This window comes from Oncorhynchus gorbuscha, linkage group LG18 (genome assembly GCF_021184085.1).
Source record: "Oncorhynchus gorbuscha isolate QuinsamMale2020 ecotype Even-year linkage group LG18, OgorEven_v1.0, whole genome shotgun sequence".
Taxonomy (NCBI): domain Eukaryota; kingdom Metazoa; phylum Chordata; class Actinopteri; order Salmoniformes; family Salmonidae; genus Oncorhynchus; species Oncorhynchus gorbuscha.
Window position 1 is genome coordinate 61,974,982 of NC_060190.1, and position 15,463 is coordinate 61,990,444.

A 15,463-nucleotide genomic window follows, 5' to 3' on the forward strand; every position below is an offset into this window, starting at 1 on the left:
TTTTGGTGGGCTTAATAGGTCAACTTATCCTGCACACTACTATATCATTTAAATTATCCAGTCCTTATATATACAGGTCAATCAACATAGGTAAGTCATGACACTTGTGGTTCAATGAACAGTCCTCATTTTGCTTTTTTTCATAGGGAGTGTTTGCTATGTATGATAATACCATATGTTTTGTAAGCTACATATTTCCTTCATTACCATTGTCCCATTCTGGTCTTAGTCACTGTCTGCTCCCACGTTGGGATGCATTGACACTGACTTGTTATTTCTGGGATAGCTGGTCATATTCTTCTCTCCTCCTGCTCTCTCAGTATAGTCACTCACTATCAGATCTGAAGTATCATTGACGTCAATGTGATACCTTTGTGGTATAATCATGTCACAGAGATTATGTCAGATATGACAGAGGTAAAAATAGAGTCAATTGCCTCAAAATACAGCTGTAGACTTTAATAGACCAACCTTATGTAAGGCCTCAGAGACACATAACAAAGCAAATCATCTCCAGTACTTGTTTTTCTCAATAGGCTCCAGAGCTTCCATAGTCTAGGCTACTATTAAGTAACACATAACCATCCAGTCAATCTGAGCTTCCATAGTCTAGACTACTATTAAGTAACAAATAACCTTCCTGTCAATCTGTGCTGCCTCCGCTCCCCTCCAGCTCCCCTTACTTTGACGCAAGTGATTGCTTCAATAACAATGATCAGAGAGGCACTAGCTATCTACCTGCTCTCTGGCAGAAGCACCATCTTATTTAAAATCACAGAATGCAGAGTAACTTGACAACTCTCTCCCACATAATCCCATGTCTGCACCTGAGATTGGGGGCTTGTCTCTTTAGTTTGTCTCCTGAGGATGCCAGTGTACCACTAATTAACAATGAGTGGAAGCCATAAGGCAGAGGAGGCAACAGGATTCCAGCACCGGTTTGGATTCTTCTCTTCTTAGTGTCACACAGTTGTCAACCGTTCAGTGTGTGGTACTCAGAGATAGCGTATGTATTAACAGTGCATTCTGTGACTTATCTGTATTGTGCCTTATGAGTTTAGCTATGACTCTGTTATTGTTGCATCCCCTGTTTAGTTATTGCAATGAGAAACTCGACAGTATAAAGCATTATCACAAAGAAGGTTTATTTCCAACATGACAGCGGATATAACTTACCGGTTCCAAGCTGCACCTGCTCAAAAGTAGCACACTTGAATACCATGGCCAACAACCAATGAGGACCTGTCAATAAAGCTATGCACATCCAAACAGATACATATTTCCAAAACCACACACTGAACACCAGCATACCATTTTAACCAGGTGTGCATAATAACATGCTGCTTAAAATTAATCCATGCTTTTGTCACTTCTAGGTTAGACTACTGCAATGCTCTATTTTCCGGCTACCCGGATAAAGCACTAAATAAACTTCAGTTAGTGCTAAATACGGCTGCTAGAATCCTGACTAGAACCAAAAAATTTGATCATATTACTCCAGTGCTAGCCTCTCTACACTGGCTTCCTGTCAAAGCAAGGGCTGATTTCAAGGTTTTACTGCTAACCTACAAAGCATTACATGGGCTTGCTCCTACCTACCTCTCTGATTTGGTCCTGCCGTACATACCTATACGTACGCTACGGTCACAAAAGCCTCCTAATTGTCCCTAGAATTTCTAAGCAAACAGCTGGAGGCAGGGCTTTCTCCTATAGAGCTCCATTTTTATGGAACGGTCTGCCTACCCATGTCAGAGACGCAAACTCGGTCTCAACCTTTAAGTCTTTACTGAAGACTCATCTCTTCAGTGGGTCATATGATTAGTGTAGTCTGGCCCAGGAGTGGGAAGGTGAACGGAAAGGCTCTGGAGCAACGAACCGCCCTTGCTGTCTCTGCCTGGCCGGTTCCCCGTTTTCCACTGGGATTCTCTGCCTCTAACCCTGTTACGGGGCTGAGTCACTGGCTTGCTGGGGCTCTCTCGTGCCGTCCCTGGGGGGATGCGTCACCTGGGTGGGTTGATTCACTGTTGTGGTCGGCCTGTCTGGGTTCCCCCCACCCCTTGGGTTGTACCGTGTCGGAGATCTTTGTGGGCTATTCGGCCTTGTCTCAGGATGGTAAGTTGGTGGTTGAAGATTTCCCTCTAGTGGTGTGGGGGCTGTGCTTTGGCAAAGTGGGTGGGGTTATAGTGTCCTCGGATGGGGCCACAGTGTCTCCTGACCCCTCCTGTCTCAGCCTCCAGTATTTATGCTGCAGTAGTTTATGTGTCGGGGGGCTGGGGTCAGTTTGTTTATCTGGAGTACTTCTCCTGTCCTATTCGGTGTCCTGTGTAAATCTAAGTGTGCGTTCTCTAATTCTCTCCTTCTCTCTTTCTTTCTCTCTCTCGGAGGACCTGAGCCCTAGAACCATGCCCCAGGACTACCTGACATGATGACTCCTTGCTGTCCCCAGTCCACCTGGCCATGCTGCTGCTCCAGTTTCAACTGGCCTGGGCCCTAGGACCATGTCCCAGGACTACCTGACATGAGGACTCCTTGCTGTCCCCAGTCCACCTGGCCATGCTCCTGCTCCAGTTTCAACTGTTCTGCCTTACTATTATTCAACCATGCTGGTCATTTATGAACATTTGAACATCTTGGCCACGTTCTGTTATAATCTCCACCTGGCACAGCCAGAAGAGGACTGGCCACCCCACATATGCTCTCTCTAATTCTCTCTTTCTTTCTCTCTCTCGGAGGACCTGAGCCCTAGGACCGTGCCCCAGGACTACCTGACATGATGGCTCCTTGCTGTCCCCAGTCCATCTGACTGTGCTGCTGCTCCAGTTTCAACTGTTCTGCCTTATTATTATTTGACCATGCTGGTCATTTATGAACATTTGAACATCTTGGTCATGTTCTGTTATAATCTCTACCCGGCACAGCCAGAAGAGGACTGGCCACCCCACATAGCCCGGTTCCTCTCTAGGTTTCTTCCTAGGTTTTGGCCTTTCTAGGGAGTTTTTCCTAGCCACCGTGCTTTTACACCTGCATTGTTTGCTGTTTGGGGTTTTAGGCTGGGTTTCTGTACAGCACTTTGAGATATCAGCTGATGTACGAAGGGCTATATAAATAAATTTGATTTGATTTGATTTGATTATCTCTCAAACACTACAGTTACTTGAACCTTTCCTTCACTCAGTATTATGCAGTTATAACAAATCTCTAGGGGAACAGCTCTCAGACGTATCTCAACCCTCACACCTGGAAACGCCAACATAAAGTGTTTTAACAGGGCGTTGGGACACCACGTTCCGCCAGAGACATTGATAATGTATGATGATTTGATTGTATTGTTATGGTAGGGGAATAGCTAACTTATTTCAATTTGATGGGAGAGGATTGCCAGGTAGCCTGCTAGTGGTTAGGGTCTTGGACTAGTAACCAAAAGGTTGGAAGATCGAATCCCCGAGCTGACAAGGTAAAAATCATTCTGCCCCATAACAAGGCAGTTAACCCATTGTTCCTAGGTGTAACGGCGTTCTTCGTTTGTCAAAAGAGAGTCGGACCGAAATGCAGCGTGGTGGTTACTCATGATCTATAATGAAGGATCGCGATACATGAAATAACTATTACAAAATACAAAACAACAAACGGAATGTGAAATCTAATTACAGCCTATCTGGTGAAACTACACAGAGACAGGAACAATCACCCATGAAATACAATGCGAAACCCAGGCTACCTAAATACGGTTCCCAATCAGAGACAACGAGAATCACCTGACTGATTGAGAACCGCCTCAGTTGCAACACCCCTACTCAGCCGTAATCACAATAATACAAAAACCCCAATACGAACCACAACATATAAACCCATGTCACACCCTGGCCTGACCAAACATATAACGAAAACACAAAATACAATGACCAAGGCGTGACACTAGGCCGTCATTGCAAATAAGAATTTGTTCTTAACTGACTTGCCTAGTTAAATAAAGGGAAAACATTGTTTCAATGTCATTTGTCAAGATAATGGTGACGTGAGATCTATGTGGAAAATACATTGGATTTTCAAAAAGTCATCAACTGGATAGCTGTGGATAGGTGGTGTTTTGAGGATGAACACACAGCATTATGTCATCATGGTAACCAATTTTCAACATAGACAAACCGTATATATAATATGTTGAATCCGACCTTTGAAACAACGTCATATCTTCAAAGTTATATCTACTATCAGAAAAAAATAAGAATAGGCTGGGCAGCACCTGGAGAGATGAATAAAATCTAACTTGAAATGCACTTTAAATAAAGTTTGATTTGGTTTTGTCCTATTCTTAAACTTTGTTTTGGTTGAGATGGAGATGTAAATCCAAACCGAACTGGAGTTAAAGCCAGACTAAGTCTGTGGCACAGATGGAACTATACAAGCAGAATATCCATTCCCTTCAAATTGTTAGGTTCTAATTCTCAGAGTAAAACAGTCAACAGACATTATGAAATGAAGTTTATTCTTCCCAGAGGATCAATACAGCTACATTAGACAAAAAACCACCACAAGTATATATACTCCAATTTAAACACTCTTCCTCTCCAATCCTTACATGTATTATGGTTTGACAGGAAGACGAAGTAATAGGGTAATAAACCATAATTTCTCCCTCAAGGGGATATGACCTTACCTCAGCCCCTCATTTGCCTAATCCACAGATGTACACCCATATGCGCAATAGCAATCCTGTGACTTCCTCCCGTCCACCCAGCACATTCTAAAGCCATCTGTCTCCTACAGATAAGCATTAACTTCTGATGTAAAAACAAGTCTCTAGGATAGCAATGTTCCAAGTTTAACCCAGAATCCAACAGTCACCCATTTTGAACATTTTAACTCCATACTGTTCAACATTACATACACTTGGAAATGACTTATAAATGAACAAACAATAATACTAAAACATGAACAAAAAAAATAATACAACATGATTATAAATGAATGAACGATGATAACAAAACATTCACCGGGAGGTTTACAAACTCAGAGACTTATGGCCTCTGATCTATGATCACACCATACACAATCTTATTTCCATCTCTCATCACACAACAGAATGACATTCCAGCTGAAGCTGGTGGCTTCCTCCACTTCAGCTGGAACTGCTTTTAGTTTCTCCACTTTCTGCTTCTGGTTCCTAAGAGAGTGACAGCATAAGACTTGGAAAGCAACAAAAAGACAAACAAGACATAACATTATTAACAATGTGGTAAGCTATGCATAATTATATATGCATGAAAACAAAAGTTTGAGACCATGACAATTTCTATTCTCTCTTCACCTGACTCTATGCCTCCAGGATACTTTTCTGATGGATTCCACAAAAATGAAAGACCTAAAAAGCCTCCTCATGCATTGGCCCAGTCTTCCCCTTTCTGGCCACAGGTTCCGAGAGGTGTTCAGAAGTCATCTCATTTTCACTTTGTTCCCCATCTCCTCCATTTCCACCTGATAGGCACGTCATCTGATAGGCAAGTGCATATCCCTAATCAACACTACATCCTCTTGAGGTAACTCAGCACTGTATATGCTTTCACATCAAGGCCTTCAAAATGTTGTTTAGAGTACAATTACCCCAACGTCTATCCTCTTTCATATGATGCATTAACCAACAAAGCAGCTAACCCAACTAAACTATGATGTTTATAGTAGCTCCCAGCCCCAACCCATTTGCATGTCTTACAGTGGAATCTAGCCTCTCTTTCTCTCTTTAGTTCCACTTCGTCTGTCATGGTGTCTTCAAGCTCACCCATGATTTATTCATTTATTTATTATTTTATTTATTTCACATTTATTTAACCAGGTAGGCAAGTTGAGAACAAGTTCTCATTTACAATTGCGACCTGGCCAAGATAAAGCAAAGCAGTTCGACACATACAACGACACAGAGTTACACATGGAGTAAAACAAACATACAGTCAATAATACAGTATAAACAAGTCTATATACGATGTGAGCAAATGAGGTGAGATAAGGGAGGTAAAAGCAAAAAAGGCCATGGTGGCAAAGTAAATACAATATAGCAAGTAAAACACTGGAATGGTAGATTTGCAATGGAAGAATGTGCAAAGTAGAAATAAAAATAATGGGGTGCAAAGGAGCAAAATTAATTAATTAAATACAGTAGGGAAAGAGGTAGTTGTTTGGGCTAAATTATAGGTGGGCTATGTACAGGTGCAGTAATCTGTGAGCTGCTCTGACAGTTGGTGCTTAAAGCTAGTGAGGGAGATAAGTGTTTCCAGTTTCAGAGATTTTTGTAGTTCGTTCCAGTCATTGGCAACAGAGAACTGGAAGGAGAGGCGGCCAAATTATGAGCAATGCTCTCACTTCACATGATCATTACCACTGCAGGTGCTGTAAGGAGTACTGACCAGACCAAAGCTGTCCCAACACCCCCGCCTGGTGTATCTTGATGTAACAGTATAGCTTCCGTCTCTCTCTTCGCCCCTTCCCGGGCTCGAACCAGGGACCCTCCGCACACATCGACAATTGACACCCTCGAAGCATCGTTACCCATCACGCCACAAAAGCTGCGGCCCTTGCAGAGCAAGGGGAACAACTACTTCAGGTCCCAGAGCAAGTGATGTCACTCGATAGAAACGCTATTAGCGCGCACCACCGCTAACTACCTAGCCATTTCACATCGGTTACACTGATGTACACTCAATCTCCAGAATTCAACCCCTGCCCTCGATTATCTCCTGCTCCTCATGTGCTGCTTTAACTTGAGGATAAACAAACTGCAACACGTGTCATTTCCTGACAACATAGACTCTCCTGTTATGGCAAGATTACTAGTTTGTGACATTTGAATAACAACCCCCTCTGTACTCCCATCGGTATCCCAGTTACCAGTTACCAAGCCATGTGGCATGAGTCTTCATAAACTGATATGCCAACAATGCTACTAAAGTAAACCCTGCTACTACTAACATGCCCCATGACTATAGCCTCCTTTAATTATAGTCCCTGCAGCGACTGCCATGAGAATAACTACTGCATGTAAAGTGTTTTCCAGCTGTTAGAAATTGGGATAGAATGAATGAGTTGGAAGAATATCCAACCTAACAAAACTCATAGTCACAGATTGCTTGAAAGTTTACCATAGTGTCTGAAATGCCACCACTATCTCTTCTACTCTCACCATGATCTGGGTATGTTTAATGTTCAATTTAACTTCATAATAGTCCCTATATTGTGCACAGTTAGCTGTCCTCCCTCTCCTATGAGCTTTCTCCTGCAACAATATACATAGTCTCTGGAAATGATACCCCTCTACCACCACAACCTTAATTTATGAGCCCCCACAGATGTCCACTGCAGTCACATTCCATCCCACTTAATAGCCCTATGTAAACATTCTGTGTCAAACACCTCACCTCCTGCTACAGATACATTTGCACATTTAACATTCAATCTAACCCATAACACACTACTCACTACTCCTAATGCAATTCTACTGTCACAACTTCCGCCAAAGTCGGTCCCTCTCCTTGTTCGGGTGGTGTTCGGCGTTCGACGTCACTGACCTTCTAGCCATCATTGATCCATTTTTATTGGTTTTACATTTACATTTAAGTCATTTAGCAGACGCTCTTATCCAGAGCGACTTACAAATTGGTGCATTCACCTTATGACATCCAGTGGAACAGTCACTTTACAATAGTGCATCTAAATCTTAAAGGGTGGGGGGTGAGAAGGATTACTTATCCTATCCTAGGTATTCCTTAAAGAGGTGGGGTTTCAGGTGTCTCCGGAAGGTGGTGATTGACTCCGCTGTCCTGGCGTCGTGAGGGAGTTTGTTCCACCATTGGGGGGCCAGAGCAGCGAACAGTTTTGACTGGGCTGAGCGGGAACTGTACTTCCTCAGTGGTAGGGAGGCGAGCAGGCCAGAGGTGGATGAACGCAGTGCCCTTGTTTGGGTGTAGGGCCTGATCAGAGCCTGGAGGTACTGAGGTGCCGTTCCCCTCACAGCTCCGTAGGCAAGCACCATGGTCTTGTAGCGGATGCGAGCTTCAACTGGAAGCCAGTGGAGAGAGCGGAGGAGCGGGGTGACGTGAGAGAACTTGGGAAGGTTGAACACCAGACGGGCTGCGGCGTTCTGGATGAGTTGTAGGGGTTTAATGGCACAGGCAGGGAGCCCAGCCAACAGCGAGTTGCAGTAATCCAGACGGGAGATGACAAGTGCCTGGATTAGGACCTGCGCCGCTTCCTGTGTGAGACAGGGTCGTACTCTGCGAATGTTGTAGAGCATGAACCTACAGGAACGGGCCACCGCCTTGATGTTAGTTGAGAACGACAGGGTGTTGTCCAGGATCACGCCAAGGTTCTTAGCGCTCTGGGAGGAGGACACAATGGAGTTGTCAACCGTGATGGCGAGATCATGGAACGGGCAGTCCTTCCCCGGGAGGAAGAGCATCTCCGTCTTGCCGAGGTTCAGCTTGAGGTGGTGATCCGTCATCCACACTGATATGTCTGCCAGACATGCAGAGATGCGATTCGCCACCTGGTCATCAGAAGGGGAAAGGAGAAGATTAATTGTGTGTCGTCTGCATAGCAATGATAGGAGAGACCATGTGAGGTTATGACAGAGCCAAGTGACTTGGTGTATAGCGAGAATAGGAGAGGGCCTAGAACAGAGCCCTGGGGGACACCAGTGGTGAGAGCGCGTGGTGAGGAGACAGATTCTCGCCACGCCACCTGGTAGGAGCGACCTGTCCGGTAGGACGCAATCCAAGCGTGGGCCGCGCCGGAGATGCCCAACTCGGAGAGGGTGGAGAGGAGGATCTGATGGTTCACAGTATCGAAGGCAGCCGATAGGTCTAGAAGGATGAGCAGAGGAGAGAGAGTTAGCTTTAGCAGTGCGGAGCGCCTCCGTGATACAGAGAAGAGCAGTCTCAGTTGAATGACTAGTCTTGAAACCTGACTGATTTGGATCAAGAAGTCTTGTCTTGTCTTCCTACACACCTGGTTCCAATCCCATCAATTACATGTTATGTATTTAACCCTCTGTTTCCCCTCATGTCCTTGTCGGAGATTGTTTGTTGTACTGTATGTAGGTGTTTATTGTTAATTCTGGTGTGCGAGGGGTTTTGCCAAATTCAAAACAACAGAAATCCCATAATTAAAATTCCTCAAAACATACAAGTATTATCCACCATTTTAAAGATAAACTTCTTGTAAATCTAACCACAGTGTCCGATTTCAAAAAGGCTTTACTGCGAAAGCACACCATGCGATTATGTTAGGTCAGCACCTAGTCACAGAAAACCATACAGCCATTTTTCCAGCCAAAGAGAGGAGTCACAAAAAGCAGAAATAGAGATAAAATTAATCACTTACCTTTGATGATCTTCATCTGGTGGCACTCCCAGGTCTCCATGTTAGACAATAAATGTTTGTTTTGTTTGATAATGTCCCTCTTTATGGCCAAATACCTCCTTTTTGTTTGCGCGTTTTGTCCAGTAATCTGAATGCTTAAGGCGTGTGCACTAAGTCCAGATGAAAAGTTTTTAAAAGGTACAATAAAAGTAAGTATAAACATGCCAAACGATGTTTAAAAACAATCCTCTGGTTGTTTTTGTCATAAATAATCAATTATATTTCAACCGGACAAAAGCTTTGTCAATAGGAAAGGAGAAACAAGAAAGGCGCGTTCCCGAATAGGCGCATGGCTGATGAATGGAAATTTCCACTGGCCACTGATTGAAAGTGCTGTATCTCCCTCATTTTTAAGAGTAAAAGCCTGAATCAATGCCTAAAGACTGGCCACAATGCCTAAAGAAAGCCACAGAGCTCATGAACTGGGTCCTAAGTCTTTGTATGGTGGATAGGCTTTCAATGGAAAAAGGCTTTCCAAAAAAAGCCTTTTGAAATAATAGTACTTCCTGGTTGGATTTTCCTCGGGTTTTCACTTGCCATATCAGTTCTGTTATACTCACAGACATTATTTGAACAGTTTTGGTAATGTTAGAGTGTTTCTATCCAAATATACTACTTATATGCAAACCCTATCTTCTGGGCCTGAGTAGCAGGCAGTTTAATTTGAGCACGCTTTTCATCCAAAATTCCAAATGCTGCCCCCTACCCTAGTGAAGTTAAACAGCTCAGTTTTTACCAAGTTCATATTCCTGCGCCTGACTTCTCTGCCACCAGCACGCACCACATTACATCTACAGTTATAAACATACTAAAACATTCTCAAATCAATCAGTCAATATACATCAGTCCCTTCTCTGTCATCCCTGTTTAACATATATCATTTCCTTCTATGTGCAGACTGAACAACGAACAGTTGTATATTTACCTGTATCCTGACTTTCAGGCCTCACCAGAAAGTCAGGATACAGGACATTTAACACCATTAAATATTTATTCTCCCTTTTCTTTCCCTGTCCTTCAGAAACCATTTCAGAACCTTCCAAATATTTCCATCCTCCTGCATACCCAATTTAAAACTAAATTGAAAAGACCACATAAATCCCAGAGTATCAACACCACTAACGCATATTCGTAACTGGTAAATTGTGTGTGCTTGCTGGTGTGTGTGGTAAACCGTAGATATAAAGGTATAAAAAAACACACATGAACAGGCCTTACTTATCTGGGAACTCTGTTTATGGCCTAATCCAGATACTTTTATACTTAATATCACTAACTGCTCTCCCCAATACCACAGTCTACGGGGACATTCCAAAGAGAGATATCTTCCTCTTCTGGAAAAGAAAGTGTACATTTTAATCAGCAATCCAAAAGTGTTAATTATAAACCAAACATGATAATGGTGAATCCACTGTCCTTACTCCAATCATTAAATGGTTGTTTTCAATCCACCCCATAGTATATTTAGCACATTATCTCACCACCGAGTCTAATGATTCACTGCTCTCTTTTCCCCATGATTCTCCATAACCACTGCACCACCATGTTCATGAACTAACTAAAAAAATGTAAAGTTCATGTTAGGTTTGGTAACCCCTTCGCTAATTCCTCGTGACCCCTCCACCCTTTCTTCCATTCTAGAAATCTATTTCAGAATTAGACGACATAAACTGGAAATCTATTTAATAATAAAACCACATAAAATGTCTCATGAGATAAAAAAAAAAAAATCCAGGGCTCTCTGAGTTTGCAAGGAGTGTTTGGCCAGATAATTTAATTTTGTTACCTCTAGAATCCATTCCCCTGGCATTTCGCCTAGATTCTACAACCCAAAATGTATAAAAAATTGTGGCAAATGTAGCCAATTTCTCATCATATGGAATCTGCAATATATGTTCCCTGGCATCTATTAACAAGTTGTGTAACACGTGATCTCGTACGTCTTCCTTCACATAGAACTGTAATCTCTATCGATCGTACCAAGGCTATACACCGATATGTGACATTTCCTCTCCTGCTACTCTCAAAAGGACTTGTTGTTGCTCTTTTGAAAAACCACCTCAAGCTGAACCTCGGCAAGACGGAGCTGCTCTTCCTCCCGGGGAAGGACTGCCCGTTCCATGATCTCGCCATCACGGTTGACAACTCCATTGTGTCCTCCTCCCAGAGGGCCAAGAACCTTGGCGTGATCCTGGACAACACCCTGTCGTTCTCAACCAACATCAAGGCGGTGGCCCGTTCCTGTAGGTTCATGCTCTACAACATCCGCAGAGTACGACCCTGCCTCACACAGGAAGCGGCGCAGGTCCTAATCCAGGCACTTGTCATCTCCCGTCTGGATTACTGCAACTCGCTGTTGGCTGGGCTCCCTGCCTGTGCCATTAATCCCCTTCAACTCATCCAGAACACCGCAGCCCGTCTGGTGTTCAACCTTCCCAAGTTCTCTCACATCACCCCGCTCCTCCGTTCTCTCCACTCGCTTCCAGTTGAAGCTCGCATCCGCTACAAGACCATGGTGCTTGCCTACGGAGCTGTGAGGGGAACGGCACCTCAGTACCTCCAGGCTCTGATCAGGCCCTACACCCAAACAAGGGCACTGCGTTCATCCACCTCTGGCCTGCTCGCCTCCCTACCACTGAGGAAGTACAGCTCCCGCTCAGCCCAGTCAAAACTGTTCGCTGCTCTGGCCCCCCCAATGGTGGAACAAACTCCCTCACGACGCCAGGACAGCGGAGTCAATCACCACCTTCCGGAGACACCTGAAACCCCACCTCTTTAAGGAATACCTAGGATAGGATAAGTAATCCCTCTCACCCCCCCCCCCCTTTAAGATTTAGATGCACTATTGTAAAGTGACTGTTCCACTGGATGTCATAAGGTGAATGCACCAATTTGTAAGTCGCTCTGGATAAGAGCGTCTGCTAAATGACTTAAATGTAAATGTAAATGTCTGATAGTCCCACATCTAAAACAGGGAGCTATCTCCTTACGCTTTGATGTTTCTCGCTACATTTCTTTGTCTTACCTTTGCCATTGAAACTATAGTTAGCGACGTTCCCTGTGGCCCTATTAACCCTTTGTATGTCTGTGAAGTGAGTGGAGTTATATTCCACTCTCAAAACATCCTGCTCTATTTCATCCACTACCCCCGCAATTACCGTTTTGATCACAGGGTCCTTTGTTTTGTCTTTATTTAGTATGGTCAGGGCGTGAGTTGGGGTGGGCAGTCTATGTTTGTTTTTCTATGTTTGGTTTCTGTTTCGGCCTAGTATGGTTCTCAATCAGAGGCAGGTGTCATTAGTTGTCTCTGATTGAGAATCATACTTAGGTAGCCTGGGTTTCCCTTTTGAGTGGTGGGTGTTTGTTTCCGTGTGAGTGTTTGTTGCCACACTGTTTCGGTTTTCGTTCATGTTCACGTTTATTGTTTTATATTTCATAGTGTTCAGTTTATATCTTATAATAAACGTTATGGGCACTTACCAGGCTGTACATTGGTCCTCCGATCCTTCTTGCTACTCTTCTCGCTATTTTGAGGTTACTGTAACTATAAATGTCTTATGTAATCATAGAAAGTGTGCATGTTCAAGATTGCATGCATAGGTCGCAGGTCTGTGGAGATCTTCACAATAATATAATAATCTGTGCAGAATCACTTGCACCATTAATGTTTAATGTAATCTCAACTGCAATCAAGGTAATTTGGTTGTGCTATTAGTTGAAGCACAGTGATAACACATTCAGTTGCATAAGTTGTAACGGCATTCAGAGGAAGAAGGTGAAAACCAAGGTGCAGCGTGGTACGTGTTCATATTATTTATTTTTACTGAACACTGAATACAAAATAACAAAAAAATAGCCGAAACAGTTCTGACAGGTGCAACAAACACTAAACGGAAAATAACCACCCACAACTAACAGTGAGAAAACAGGCTACCTAAGTATGGTTCTCAATCAGAGACAACAAAAGACGGGCTGTGGGGGAGGGCGTATTCAGTATTCAGTACATAAGTATTCAGACCCTTTACTAAGTACTTTGTTGAAGCACCTTTGTTGAAGCACCTTTGTCAGCAATTACAGCCTGGAGTCTTCTTGGGTATGACACTACAAGCTTGGCACACCTGTATTTGGGGAGTTTCTCACATTATTCTCTGAATATTCTCTCAAGCTCTGTTAGGTTTGATGTCACTACACAGCTATTTTCAGATCTCTCCAGAGATGTTCGATCGGGTTCAAGTCCGGGCTCTGGCTGGGCCACTCAAGGACATTCAGAGACTTGTCCCGAAGCCACTCCTGCATTGTCTTGCCTGTGTGCTTAGTGTTGTTGTCCTGTTGCAAGGTGAACCTTCGCCCCAGTCTGAGGTTGCGAGCACTCTGGGGCAGGTTTTCATCAAGGATGTCTCTGTACATTGCTCCATTCATCTTTCCCTCGATCCTGACTAGTCTCCCAGTCCCTGCAACCAAAAAAACAGCATCCCACAGTATGATGCTGACTCCACCATGCTTCACCATAGGAATGGTGCAGGTTTCCCCCAGACGTGATGCTTGGCATTGAGGCCAAAGAGTTCAATCTTGGTTTCATCAGACCAGAGAATCTTGTTTCTCATGGTCTGAGAGTTTTTAGGTTCTGCAGAGATGGTTGTCCTTCTGGAAGGTTATCCCATCTCCACAGAGGAACTCTTGAGCTCTGTCAGAGTGAACGTCGGGTTCTTGCACACCTCCCTGACCAAGGTCCTTCTCCACCGATTGCTCAGTTTGGCCTCGATGGCCAGCTCTTGATGGTTGCAATCTTCTTCCATTTAAGAATGATGGAGGCCATTGTGTTCTTGGGGACCTTCAATGCTGCAGAAATGTTTCGGTAGCCTTCCACAGATCTGTGCCTCGACACAATCCTGTCTCGGAGCTCTACAGACAATTCCTTCAACCTCATGGCTTGGTTTTTGATCTGACATGCACTGTCAACTTTGGGACCTTAGATAAACAGGTGTGTGCCTTTTTAAATCATGTCCAATCAATTGATTTTACCACAGGTGGACTCCAATCAAGTTGTAGACACATTTTCAAGGATGATCAATGGAAACAGGATGCACCTGAGCTCAATTTCGAGTCTCATAGCAAAGGGTCTGAATCCGTATGTAAATAAGGTATTTCTGTTTTTATTTTGAATACATTTGAAAACCTTTCTAAAAACCTGTTTTTGCTTTGTCATTATGGTGTATTGTGTGTAGATTGATGAGGGGGTAAATGATTTCATCCATTTTAGAATAAAGCTGTAACACAACAAAATGTGCAACAAGGAAGGGGTCTGAATACTTTCCGAATGCACTGTAGATAAGTATTCATCCCAAGTGTTCACTACATGTCAGAATCACCTTGGGCAGCAATTACAGCTGTGAGTCTTTCTGAGTAATTCTCTAAGAGCTCTCTACACCTGGATTGTGCAACATTTGCCGATTATTCTTTGCAAAATTCTTCAAGTCTGTCAAGTTGGTTGTTGATCAATGCTAGCCAGAGATTTCCAAGTCTTGCCATAGATTTTTAAGCCAATTTAAATCAAAACTATAGCTCAGCCACTGTCTTCCTGGTAAGCATCTCCATTGTAGATTTAGCCTTGTGTTTAGGTTATTGTTCTGTAGAAAGGTGAATTAATCTCCCAGTGTATGGTGGAAAGCAGACTGAAACAGGTTTTCTTCAAGTATTTTGCCTGTGCTTAGCTCCGTTCTTTTTTATCCTGAAAAACTCCCCATTCCTTAACAGTTACAAGCATACCCATAACATAATTCAGCCACCACTATGCTTGAAAATATAGAGAGTGGTACTCAGTGATGTGTTGTATTGGATTTGCCCCAAACATAACACTTTGCATTCAGAACAAAAAGTTAATTGCAAACAAGATGCATGTTTTGGAATATTTTTGTTGTGTATGAGCTTATTTCCACTCAGTCATTTAGATTAGTATTGTGGAGTAACTCAGTTTTCTCCTATCACAGCCATTAAACTCTGTAACAGTTTTAGAGTCACCATTGGCCTCATGGTGAAATCCTTGATTGGTTTTCTT